Raw genomic sequence first — 14,581 nt, forward strand, 5'->3', positions numbered from 1 at the left:
TGCTGATTAATACCAAAGTGACGAGAAATACGGAGGGGCATAAATATTTGAAACAAGCGAAGGCAATCGTCTGCAATGTACCATCACAGATATACTGCCTGTGAAACATCCACTGGCGGTAAAAACGTTACTTTATGACAGAGAGATGTTTATCAACAACAAAGAGTTTAGTAAAATATCTCTGTTGAATATCTTCGCTAATATTAACTCGATAACTAGTGAAAGTGGAAGTTAAATGTGTTGACATTGCAGACAAACGAAAAGACAACAAAAGGGAAATCTACTAACTTTTTAAACAAATGTAAGTGTGTTACGTCACGTACAGGGTGTCAAGTAAAACAACAATGGAATTCGTACTAGAAATGCACCTTGTTGTGGATAGAAGCTGAGCCATAATAAAGCCTAGCTTTATACAATAAATAAAGCCAGGTATTACAGAGTTTAATTAAAGAACCATATAGCTCTTTAAATGGAAACATAGTATTGTCAGATGACTTAGACGATTTAACCTATGCTTCTATGTATTCAAACTAGACCAGTCGAGTTAAACATATGCACAAAATAAAAAAGAGTGTAGGTGCAAAAGTTTATAGCAGATGTTGATAATAAGCTGAAAGACATAACTGTCTTTACACAAAGTAATATCATAGGGAAATAATACAGTTAATTAAGTGAAAAAACATATGTATGTACATGTAGATCTCGGGCTAGATGTCATCTTTTACTCGATGCAAATGTACAGTTGTCACATGTAGGTAGCAGAAAGCCGACGTTATAACGATACAAGGTAGTCAATAACATGAGCTCTGTCATCCGTTACTGGTTGCAAATGTGAGATTATAACACACTGGGATATCTGAATGTCAATGTTATAATGGCATTAGGTAGTAAGAGGGGAATTAAGTGAAGTATCCCACCATCTATGCAGACCTCAGGCTACACATCATTATTGCTGAATATATAGGTCCACAATCGCTGAGAAGTATTATATGAAGCATTATCATATTACGGATGCAAATTTAAAGGTAAATCCACATGTATAATTTGATAATGTAACATGTACTACTTCACGCTAATTGCGGACCTATACAGGGTGAACCAGAACTCCACCGACAAACTTTCAGAGGTTTTTAAGAGATATTTTCTGAGTATTTTGGTATGAGGAATCGTACGTCAAAGAGTAATACATAATTATGATTTATTCGGTTTGTGACCCTGCTTACTACAGTTTCTGTTTGAATTAAAGCACAATACCGAATATGCCTGTAATACACATGGTGCGTCAAAAAAATGTGTACACACTTTGAACTGTCATAGACAATTTATTTCTCGTTCTACAAGGTTAAATATCTGTGAGAAAGTAATGTTATGTTTCTTCAACAGGTGGCAGCAGTGGCAAGGAAGTAATTGCAATATGGCTGACGTGCGTTTGAGCTTTGAAGCGTGGAAACATAAAATTAAGTGGTACTGGAAGTTTGAGAATGTAGCTGCGGTTCCAAGACAGTGGAGAAGTGAGTATGCTGCAGAACCACCTTCTAGGTTAACAATTACACATCTACGAGACAAATTCGAAATTCGTGGAACAGTGTGTGATGTGCATAAAGGTCGATCAGGGCGACCTCGTGCAGCTACAAGTGATGATTCCACAACTGCGGTCTTGGAACTGTTTGAACGGTCGCCTCAAAAATCTTCACGGCAAGTGGCACGTGAGAGTAATGCAAGTGCTGAAGAAAGGCAAGTTTCGTGTGCACATTCCAAAGCTGGTGCAACAGCTAAGTGACGACGATCCAGATCGAAGGTTAGAATTTTGTGAATGGGTTCAGAAGATGGTGAGACGTGAACCGGGATCTATGGGTAGCATAATTTGGTCGGGTGAAGCCCGATTCAAACTCAATGGAACTGTCAATAGGCACAGCTGTGTGTACTGTGCTGAAGATAATCCTCACATTACAGTTGAAAAGGCTGTGAATTTACCTGGTGTAAATGTGTGGTGTGGTTTGTCTGCAAGAGGACACATTGGGCCTTTCCGCTTTGAAGGTACTGGAGAAACGTACCTAACAATGCTTGCCGACTCCATATTCCCTGCCATTCGTGCAATATACGGCAATAATGAGTTTTATTTCCAACAAGTTGGCACCCCGCCGCACTATCATAGGGAAGTACGAGCCTACCTGGATCACAATGTGCCAGGCCAGTGGATAGGACGCAGGGGACCAATCGAGTTTCCTGCACGCTCTCCAGACCTCACGCCGCTGGATTTCTTCTTATGGGGCACAGTAAAAGATGAGGTGTACAAACGTAAACCACGTAACCTGGACACACTTTGGAATGAGATTCAGGCGGTGTGCGCAGAAATCTCATTGGACACTATGTTACAATGTACGTAATCAGTGGTGACTCGTACTCAGAAATGTATTGATGCTGAAGGCCACCAGTTTGACCATTAATCACATTTGCAAAGTACACTTATTTTTCCAATTGGACTTTAAGCTTTCCATTTCCAGAAATTTAACATCGTAGAACGGGAAATAAATTTTCTATGACGCTTCAAAGAGTGTATACATTTTTTTGACGCAACCTGTATAACTAACAAAATGTACAAGGAGAACAGAAACGTACAAATAGCACTGCCCGAAACCAAACTCGTAATAGAACCAAGCAATACCAAATGCCAAGTGGACGGTGAGTACTGCTGTTGGAATTACTGCTGACAACAGCTAGTACCGTGAGTCAATGGAACAAGTTTATTTCCCAACAAGAGACACAGCGCATGCCGCCGACATTTTCACTCTTGTGCACTGTTTTCAGTATAATAAAGATACAAAGACAGTGGGGGCAAAAAAGCAAACCAAATGCAATAACTACGCAACGTGCCGCCGGAGACCGTGGGTCTCTGATACCAAGATACTCGGAAGGTATCCCTGAACAAGCTTTGCAAATTTGTCGGTCGATTTCTGGTTCATCTTGTATACTGTATTTGGTAACAATGATACGTAGCCCGAGGTCTACATAGACGGTGGTATTGTACCTTCATTTCACTAAGGATTATACACTCCTGGAAATTGAAATAAGAACACCGTGAATTCATTGTCCCAGGAAGGGGAAACTTTATTGACACATTCCTGGGGTCAGATACATCACATGATCACACTGACAGAACCACAGGCACATAGACACAGGCAACAGAGCATGCACAATGTCAGCACTAGTACAGTGTATATCCACCTTTTCGCAGCAATGCAGGCTGCTATTCTCCCATGGAGACGATCGTAGAGATGCTGGATGTAGTCCTGTGGAACGGCTTGCCATGCCATTTCCACCTGGCGCCTCAGTTGGACCAGCGTTCGTGCTGGACGTGCAGACCGCGTGAGACGACGCTTCATCCAGTCCCAAACATGCTCAATGGGGGACAGATCCGGAGATCTTGCTGGCCAGGGTAGTTGACTTATACCTTCTGGAGCACGTTGGGTGGCACGGGATACATGCGGACGTGCATTGTCCTGTTGGAACAGCAAGTTCCCTTGCCGGTCTAGGAATGGTAGAACGATGGGTTCGATGACGGTTTGGATGTACCGTGCACTATTCAGTGTCCCCTCGACGATCACCAGTGGTGTACGGCCAGTGTAGGAGATCGCTCCCCACACCATGATGCCGGGTGTTGGCCCTGTGTGCCTCGGTCGTATGCAGTCCTGATTGTGGCGCTCACCTGCACGGCGCCAAACACGCATACGACCATCATTGGCACCAAGGCAGAAGCGACTCTCATCGCTGAAGACGACACGTCTCCATTCGTCCCTCCATTCACGCCTGTCGCGACACCACTGGAGGCAGGCTGCACGATGTTGGGGCGTGAGCGGAAGACGGCCTAACGGTGTGCGGGACCGTAGCCCAGCTTCATGGAGACGGTTGCGAATGGTCCTCGCCGATACCCCAGGAGCAACAGTGTCCCTAATTTGCTGGGAAGTGGCGGTGTGGTCCCCTACGGCACTGCGTAGGATCCTACGGTCTTGGCGTGCATCCGTGTGTCGCTGCGGTCCGGTCCCAGGACGACGGGCACGTGCACCTTCCGCCGACCACTGGCGACAACATCGATGTACTGTGGAGACCTCACGCCCCACGTGTTGAGCAATTCGGCGGTACGTCCACCCGGCCTCCCGCATGCCCACTATACGCCCTCGCTCAAAGTCCGTCAACTGCACATACGGTTCACGTCCACGCTGTCGCGGCATGCTACCAGTGTTAAAGACTGCGATGGAGCTCCGTATGCCACGGCAAACTGGCTGACACTGACGGCGGCGGTGCACAAATGCTGCGCAGCTAGCGCCATTCGACGGCCAACACCGCGGTTCCTGGTGTGTCCGCTGTGCCGTGCGTGTGATCATTGCTTGTACAGCCCTCTCGCAGTGTCCGGAGCAAGTATGGTGGGTCTGACACACCGGTGTCAATGTGTTCTTTTTTCCGTTTCCAGGAGTGTATTTTCCGCTCTTAATACCTGAGTTTGACAGCTAGTCATTTACTTCCAGTAAAAGATGATAGAGCTCAGTTTATTGTTTTAACATCTCATGGTATGACATACACGTTGTACTTTTAACTTTACTTTAGATTTACATTTGCACTATAATAGGATACCATATAATAACTTCTTGACTATAGTGGACCTATGCATTTAGAAAAAATGATGTGTAGCCCGCGGTCTACATGTTTATTCACCCGGTTTTTCACTTGATTAACTATATTATTTATCCATGCTAGTTCACAGACTAAACACCATTACGGCTTTCAGATTATTGCCAGCATCTCCGATGAAGTATCGTACCTACACACTTCTTTTATTTCGTAAATACGTTTAGGTTCACTGGTCTAGTATGAATATTTTCATATGATGAGCAAATGTTACATAACAGGATGGGCTAAATCGTCTAAGTTATTTAACAATGTTACACTGACATTTAATGAACTATGTGTTTCTTCAATTAATCTTTATAGACCGAGAATTATTAATTGTACAGATTTAAGTTTTATGGTGGCTCAGCCTCCATCCACAGTACGATGTAATTACAGTATGAACTCCACTTATGTTTTACTTGACACCTTTAAAAAATTATTAGGCTTTACTGTTGCTGATGTCTTGTCGTTTGCTTGTTATGTCAACACTAGGAACATCCACTGTCACTAGCTAACGATTTAATTTTAACAAAGATATTCATTAGAGATATTCCGTTTAACTTTTAGCGGCTGGTACAATATTTCTCTGTTATAAAGTTAAATTTTTACCACCAGTGGAAATATCACATGGCCAACGTTCTGTGATGGTATCTTACAGATGATTTTCTTTGCTTGTTTCATGTATACTCCAAGACAAAGCAGCGACACACCCCGACGGAATTACCTGAATGGGACGGAAATCGGTAGATATGGTGTACATGTACAAACAAATGATTACAATATCAGAAAAATTGGATAACTTAATCAAGAATAAGAACTTCAGATATTGAGCAAGTCAGTAACGCACAGGTCCACACCTGGCCCTAATGCAAGGAGTTATTCTACGTCTACGTCTACATGGATACTCTGCAAATCCCATTTAAGTGCCTGACAGAGGGTTCACCGAACCACCTTCACAATTCTCTATTATTCCAATCTCGTATAGTGCGCAGAAAGAATGAACACCTATATCTTTCCGTACGAGCTCTGATTTCCCTTATTTTATCTTGGTGATCGTTCCTCCCTATGTAGGTCGGTGTCAACAAAATATTTTCGCATTCGGAGGAGAAAGTTGGTGATTGGAATTTTGTGAGAAGATTCCATTGCAAAAAAAAACGACTTTCTTCTAATGATGTCCAACCCAAATCCTGTATCATTTCTGTGACACTCTCTCCCATATTTCGCGATAATACAAAACGTGCTGCCTTTCTTTGAACTTTTTCGATGTACTCCGTCAGTCCTGCGTCTGCGTATTGACTGAAGGACTTGTTGGATGCCCTCCCGAATTCTGTCAAACGGGGGCGTTAGATCGTAAAAATACCGAGGTACAATATCGTCGACGTACTGCTGTGCTGTAAAGGTGCCGCGTATAACAACCAAACGAATCCTGCTACAAAAAGAAACGGCTCTGCAGATCATCATTTCTGGTTGTCGATTAGTATGTTGGACGACAGTCATGTTGGTATACCACTGCTGACTGGGGCGTTTCCAGACACGTCGTCGGCTTGGGATCTCATTCACGGGAGGAGAACTGTCTTCAGTGCCGAGATCCGCTTTGAACTGAACGCTGAAGACCAGTGAAGATTTCTCGGCAGACACCACGGAAATCCGTGGATTTCCGACCTTACTGTCGCCTGCCATACGGCCTCTCAAGGAGTGGTGGTCTGGGGTGCCATAAGTTTCTCCAGTTTCCCGTTTTTTGTTGTCATTCATAGCAAGCCATTCCGTGATTACACTTCAGCAAGATAACGCCAACCCGCAGAAGGCGAGAGTTTCTACTGCTTGTCTTCATATTTACCAATTCCTACCTTGGCCAGAAAGATCGTCAGACCTCTCCCAGATATTGGACATGTGGAGTATTATGGGCTCATCGCTCCAACCATCTAAGAATTCTGACGATCTAACTCGGCTATTGGTCAGAATTTGGCACGATGTCCCTGAGGATAGCATCCAACAACTCTATCAATCAATGACAAGCAGAATAACTGCTTAGCTTGTGAGGCTCTTTCTCTTGAGTATTGAAACCAGTTCTTCTGAAATTCTACTCATTTGTTTGTCTGTAAGTATACGTCACATCTACCGACTACCGTCCGATTCGGATAGTTCTTTACATCTGAGGTCATCAGTCCCCTAGAACTTAGAACTACTTAAACCTAACTAACCTAAGGACATCACATACGTCCATGCTCGAGGCAGGATTCGAACTTGCGACGTAGCGGTCGCGCGGTTCCAGACTGAAGCGCCTAGAACCGCTCGGCCACTCAGGCCAGCTCCGTGCTTACACTTCAGCAAGATAACGCCACCCTGCACAAGGCGACAATTTCTACTGCTTGTCACCGTATTTGCCAAATCCCACTCTCCCAAATATAGGACAATTGGAGCGTTGAGTGCAGGCCGCTCCAACCATTTCGGGATTTTGACGAGAATCAGAATAACCGCTCACATAAGGACCAAAGATAGACCAAGTCATTATTTACTTGTCTAGTCTGTGAGGCTCTTTCTCTTGAGTATTGAATTCAGTTTTCCTGAATATGTAATCGTATGCTTGTCAGTACATATATATCACAACTACCGACTTCCGTCCTATTCTGATATTTCCGTCGCGTTTCGTCGTTTTTTATTATCTTAGAGTGTATTTATGTTACTCTGTGATACATGTCCCTATAGTGCTAGACACACACACACACACACACACACACACACACACACACACGCACACACACACACACATATATATATATATATATATATATATATATATATATATATATATGACGTGACATTGTTTTCGTGTAAATTACACGTATTCGCTTCTGATGTTGGCAGACATTGTGTCATGAAAGTCTATGATCGAAACCGGTAGACGCATAGATACATAATAGACAGGTGATGATTACTAATGCAAATATTTAATGGGTGTTGGTTGTCTCTTAACCAAAACTTTGATACAGGATATAAGTTACAAAATATCACAAAACGGGTACATTGGAACAACTCTAAGACAAATAACAGCATACCATCTGTTGTCTTTGCTCAAATGTCTCTTTGATATAGCGCCCATCATTTCACATACATAATTGATACATGTATGTGCCCTACAGGGCGCATATAGCGTTATTGTAAGCTACATACATGGGCCACACATATGTGCTATATCTAGTCACTGTAACGTGACCAAATCTCGGCCGGCCGGTGTGGCCATGCCGTTCTAGGCGCTTCAGTCTGGAACCGCGTGACCGCTACGGTCGTAGGTTCGAATCCTGCCTCGGGCATGGATGTGTGTGATGTCCTTAGTTTAGTTAGGTTTAAGTAGTTCTAAGTTCTAGGGGACTGATGACCACAGATATTAAGTCCCATAGTGCTCAGAGCCATTTGAACCATCTTTGAACCAATTGTCGAAAGACTGAATAACACCCTTTGGCAGCGCGAAATGGTGCCTGACGTGCAGGAAAAGGGTCAACGAGCTTTTGAAAGGTACTAACAGGGATGTGCAGCCATGCCGCCCCTAGCGCTGTGGCCATCTGCGCAAGGTTTCTGTTTGAGGAACAATGGTGCGAAAAGCCTGATCGAGGTGGTCTCAAAGTTTCCTGATGGGTTTAAAGCCGGGTAGTTTTGTAGCCAGGAGAGTATTGCAAACTCATCGTGGTGCTCTACGAACGTCGCACGTACACTGCAAATTGTGTAACATGTTGCAATGTATTTTACTTTAGCTTTGTATGTGTGTATGCAAGGGTGAGTGTGTGCATGTGTGTATGTATGTATGTGTGTGTGTGTGTGTGTGTGTTTGTGTGAGGAGGTGGGTAGGAGACATTAATAAACGTGTATCATGTGTCCATAATATTAGAACAAGCTAATGAACATCGTGACTGTGATCACTACCGTCCATTCTTACAAGATACAAATGGAATGAACAAGTGGAATACTAGAATTCATCACAACAACTGTAAGACATAGACATCCGAACAACAGCACGCCATCTGCATCAGTTGTACAAATGTCTGTTTAATTTAGCGCCTGTCAGTCCATACACACAATTATTATGTGTACGTACACCACAGGGCGCATGTAGAGCATTTAAAGTTTATTAAACTACACAGAAACATGTACGAAATGCATTCTGATACTATAGTAGGGACCTTAGAAAAATTCATCTCACAGTCCCATGTAGTCATTACGTGGTGGAATTGCATGCCATGTTGAAAGGGTAAATATTTCTTAAGCAAGCGTCTAATAATTAGACTCCATCAGCCAATGATCCAGTATATTGGGGAATGTGCATCGTTAATATACGTATATAGTAAATGTGATCACAGCTTTTAAATGTGATCAAGTTAAGTCGCATAGTGCTCAGAGCCATTTTAAAATGTGATCGTTGCATGCAAGTTGTAATGCCAAACAGTAGAACACGGCGCAGTTGTGCGTGCGGATGTAACACCTGAACAAAGGGCACGCTTAACAGTGATATATGACAATGTTCTACTCACATGCTTATGACTAATGAAAGTGGGCAATGGAAGATGAGGATGTGATAAATATCTGAATATGACTGTTTGAGTTATTAGCAATGGCGTAACTCTTTGCTTCCCATTGATAGTCACACGATTTAAGATGATAGAAAACAGTGTGATAAATCTGTGAGAATTAGTTAGCGCTGCTTTCTAACTAATAGTTTCTTAGACAAATTCGAAGGTAATATACACTTGTTAGGTCACCCACCAATCAAGAAAAAGAAATGCCGAGATGGTTGGTGCGCCCTGTCTATAATGCAACAAACGTTACCAAATGTGGAGAAATCCGGTAACATTGCTGGCCAGAGTATGGTTTGGCTAGCACGAAGAGAAGCAGCAGAAACTCTTGCCGCGTGCGTGTTGGCATTGTCTGCCTGAAATGCAAGTAAGGATGGTTTGTCACGAAATCCAGCAATATAGGGTGTAGAGTATCGTCGGAGTACCACTGGTAAAGACAACCAAAGGAGTCCTTCTACAACAAGAAAAGACCGTCACTCTTGGATTTTGGGCAGTATGGCGGGCGATAGTCACGTTGGTATCCTACCAGTGTCCGGGCCGTCTCCAGACATGTCTTCGCTGGTAATCTGGCTTCATTTCGAAGTGGGACTCATCACTGAAGGCAATTCTATTCCGGTCAGTGAGATTTCAGGCTGAAGACGCCCTGAACAGCAGTGGGATACCAAACTGACTGTCGCCACGCGGCCCGAGAACCGGCGGTAAACGTCTGGTGTGCCATTTCTTTTCATCACAAGACCGCTTAGGTTGTCATTCGCAGCACGCTTACAGCACAGCGGTACGTCGATGATATTATACGACCCGTATTGTAGCACTTCATGGCAAACCGTCCTGGTCTTGCATTTCAGTTAGATAATGCCTGTCGGCACACGGAGAGAGTTTCAACTACTTGTTTTAGTGCTGACCAAACCCTACCATTGCCAGTAATGTCGACGGATCTCACCCCAGCTGACAATGTTTGGAGCATTATGGACAGGACCTTCCAACCCTCGAACCATTTGCCTCGGTGACCATTCGAACGACATCCAGCAACTCTGTCAATTAGTGCAAAGCCGAATATCTGCTTGCTTAAGATGTTGACTAAAGCGTGGACTGACTTGCTCAATTTGTGAAACTCTTTCTCTTGAATAAAACATACAGTTTCTCTGAAATTGTAATCATTTGTTTTTCTGTACATTTACGCGAATTATACTGATTTTTATCCCATTTGGATAATTACGTCATCGCGAGGCCCTTCTTTTTTTTATGTCTTCGAGTGTATGTATGTGTATATACCATTGTACTGTAATCGCAGTGAAAAGGGGCACGTCTGGAAATATACGAGACCCTTCCTTGATAATGGCGAATGTATTACGACGAGAGTCCACTAAAATCAGTATGTAAATTACCATAAGTAGTATAACTGTACTTACTGTATAAAAGTTTCGATTAAATCTGCAATTAAATAGATTAAAATTTCACACCTGGTCTTGCTTGGGGAATGCAGGTGATGCATGTTGCGAAACCATCACGTTTTGCAGCTAGTTTGAGGCGACATTGAAGACACTAACGTGGTCCTAGGTGTCCTAGGTGAATATGTCGAGAAAGGCCTGTATCTTGCCTGCCAGGATCATCTGACCTCAGTTCTCTACATTTTTCTAACTGCAGTTATCTCAAAAGGAAAATGTACTTCATTCTCGCTAATACGGTAAAAAAACTGGCTCACAACTTGGCAGTTTCGCCCAGATTTTTGAGATCATCGGGTATGTTTGAAAGATTTCGTAGCTCACCGCAGAAACGAATACTATATTGTATCCAGATGCGAGGACTATTCATAAAACTCTAATGAGTAGCCCACATGCAAAAGCCGCTAAAAGAATTATTTGTCGATTTGGAGTTGAGACACTTCCGAATTGATTTCAGCACCTAGACGACGGAAAGGGTTTCAGCGTGGGAAACCCGCTATAAACCGTTGAAAATGGGTGAGGAAAATCCTGTTCACTTAAAAACGGCAAACTGCACGTTGTCGTCAGGTGCAAAGCCCGTTAAATGTCCAATGTTTGCAAAACTCGGCAAGTTCAATAGACATGGCTTTCGCCGTGCCGTGTCCGGATGCAAAGCACTCCAACTGACATCAGATTAACAGTCTAGACATTCAAAGCTAAATTTCAGTTTGTTAGCGTTAGAAGGGATATATTTCTTATACAGAGTTAGGTTGGCTGCTCTGTAGCGAACGCGTACGCAACAGTGAAGCTGTTCCTGCCAATGCATTATCGAAATATACGCCGGTAAGTGCAGTTCAACTAATCAGCAGGATAGGTGTTGAAGTGTTTGCGTGAGTGTTTTGAAGAAAATGAGTGATTTTGTGGATGGTTTAAATGCACTAGATTTTAGAAGCGAAATGTGAGTAACTGAAATAATAGGAAATCTGCAAGAAATCGAATGCGTAGTACTAGTTGTAAATGACAAGAACGAGACTGAGGGCGACACTTCACGGAATAAAAAGAAGGTAAGAACAATAAGTATTATTAATGCAATGTTATTCAATGAAAACTGTGTTGACATTAATTGTTATGACATATGCGAAAGGCTTAGTGAAACTGACTGGTAACTGCCATTTTGAGATCCAAAATGCCAAAGAATAGTTTTCACGATAAGCAAAAAGAAGAATATTTGCCTTGCTCGTGGAGAGTCCTTCTACAGGTTTGAATCTGGAGAGGGGAAAAGCATCCTGACGAGGAGAAAAGATTTCAGCAAAGGATACGTCCCAGCACCAATCACAGCGGGTATAGAAGTTTTAGAAGGCAAATTCGGAGACGTCAAAAAGGTTTTGGAGCTCAACTTTGGTGAAAACTGGGTGATCAATTACAAACTCAAATTCTACACCGAGGTGTAAGACGAGCAGGAAGGCACGCTTAGAGTCGCTCCTGCCGCTGTCAGCCTTCAGAACCAGGAAGAAGCCGGAAGAGATTTTCAGTTTGAACTTATTTTATTTTCCACAATATTTTGTGATTTCGGAAGCACGATGGTGTATTTAAAAAAACTAATGTTGAACATTCATATCCGTTCTCCTTTTTGACGATAAATAAGTTAGTTCAAATGGTTCAAATGGCTCTGAGCACTATGCGACTAACTTCTGAAGTCATCAGTCGCCTAGAACTTAGAACTAATTAAACCCAACTAACCTAAGGACATCACACACATCCAAGCCCGAGGCAGGATTCGAACCTGCGACCGTAACAGTCGCTCGGTTCCAGACTGTAGCGCCTAGAACCGCACGGCCACTCCGGCCGGCAATAAGTTAGTTCTTCCTGTTAAAATAATGTCACCCTAGTGTTTTTATAGGTCACTTTTGTAGAAGTTTCACACTTCTCTTTGAAATTAAACGTATTCTGTTTACATTTGCAGTAATTAAATTCCATCCTTCTGCCATTCCTAACATATCACCGAATAGCGGGTTTTGCATATGGAATGTTTTTTTCGTACTTAGAGCGATAAGTTTGCAAAACCTGCTAACTGCACAAATCGGATGCAAAAAGTCAATATTTCACTTAAGATTTTTACGTATAAAAGTTAATCACAGATTTCAGCCATTAATACCGAGTAATTAATTATTGTTTTACTTATTTTCAAAAAAGAAATGAAGTCTTAAACTTTAAGCGGTTTTTGGATAGGGCTGTTCTCTTATTTTAATACGTACGAGTATACAATAAATTGTAGATGGTCGGCCACAGTGGCCGAGCGGTTCTAGGTGCTTCAGTCTGGAACCGCGCGACCGCTACGGTCGCCGGCTCGAATCCTGCCTCGGGCATGGGTGTGTGTGATGTCCTTAGTTTAGTTAGGTTTAAGTAGTTCTAAGTTCTAGGGGACTGATGACCTCAGATGTTAAGTCCCATAGTTCTCAGAGCCATTTGAGCCAATTGTAGATGTAACATGCGGAAGTACGGGTGGTACATGGGAGTGGAAACAACCCTCTAAAACATAAACAGATGATTGGACAACATTTTAAAGGAATGTTGAATGAGATCGGAGAGGAGAAAATCCTGTGATGCCATTTTACCAACATGGTGTCCATGTTGGGAGCCATCATCCTGGTTGCAGTTCTTGTAGTTCCCCATCAATTTGGTCTGTCACATTAACCCCATATCTTTTGAAAATTTCTTTTTTGTAAACATTTCATCTTTCCTGTTTTTGTATTAAACTTCACGTACAGAAAGTTTATTGAATTATCTACGTCATGGTCTATTTTACACTTTATATTGCTTATTATGCACTAATAAGTTTACTATTTTCTATAGTTATACTTCCTATTTCTCGTATCGGAATGACTCTATCATTAACATAGCTGCAGCAAAGGATTATTTTCTTGGTTAGTGGGTGATGTAAAACCTCAAGCTGACATCCAACAACTCTATCAATCAATGATAAATCGATTAACTGCTTGCTTAAGGGACAAAAGTGGACCGATGTGTTATTGACTTGGATGGTTTGCGAATCCCTTTCTTTTGAATAAATCATCCAGTTTATGTGCAATTTTAATCATTTGTTTTTCTGGCCATGTACACTCATGCTCATAAATTAAGGATAATGCTGATATCTGGTGAAACAACGTTCTGGTCGGCGGTTTGCGGGTTTAAATTACAGTATAGTAAACACACTGTGAGCCGCGCGGGGAAGGTATGTTCTTGCTAACTGGTATGACGGCATCATTGCAGGTAGCAGAAAATTAACAGTCCCAGGTATGGAGATAACACTCTAATAATTGCAACGCATGAACATCTACTGGAAACCATCATGTGAAATTTGGCCGAACGGAGCAGAGACTGTAGTCTTGAAGTCAAAAATACAAAGACCGAAGTGATGATTGTAGATCGCCGCAATGACAATGGACGTGACGTCAAATAATATTGCTGGCTACAAGGTCGAACGTTTCTTTGGTTATTTAGGATCTGTTACTGCTGATATAGGAAATCGCGGGTCAGAGATCCGTAGGAGCATTTCGACTGCGAGATTTTCTACTGTTAAAACTTACTCTCAACCAGAAGACTAGCTCCATCACGCCAAGGTAAAGCTCTCCCTGTCCCGACATATGCCACTACACCCGTGCGTGGGGTCAGACCGAAATTAGAGAGAGAGGTATCACTATTTGTCTTCCCGGAGACTTCTAAAACAAGCAAGGGTGACAAATACAATTTATTGCTTCATGACATTGCAGAACTTTTACGTGTTTTGACTTAGGTTGGGTGAGAGAAGCGTCTCAGCCTTTACCAGTCAGATTTTATTCATCTATGGGGCAGAGGTAATGTATTCTGGGTTTCCTGAATGTCTCCAAGCTTGCAGGAATGTTCCGACTGGACTGTGCCACTTCGTCACAT

Source organism: Schistocerca piceifrons, chromosome X (assembly GCF_021461385.2).
Source record: "Schistocerca piceifrons isolate TAMUIC-IGC-003096 chromosome X, iqSchPice1.1, whole genome shotgun sequence".
Lineage (NCBI taxonomy): Eukaryota > Metazoa > Arthropoda > Insecta > Orthoptera > Acrididae > Schistocerca > Schistocerca piceifrons.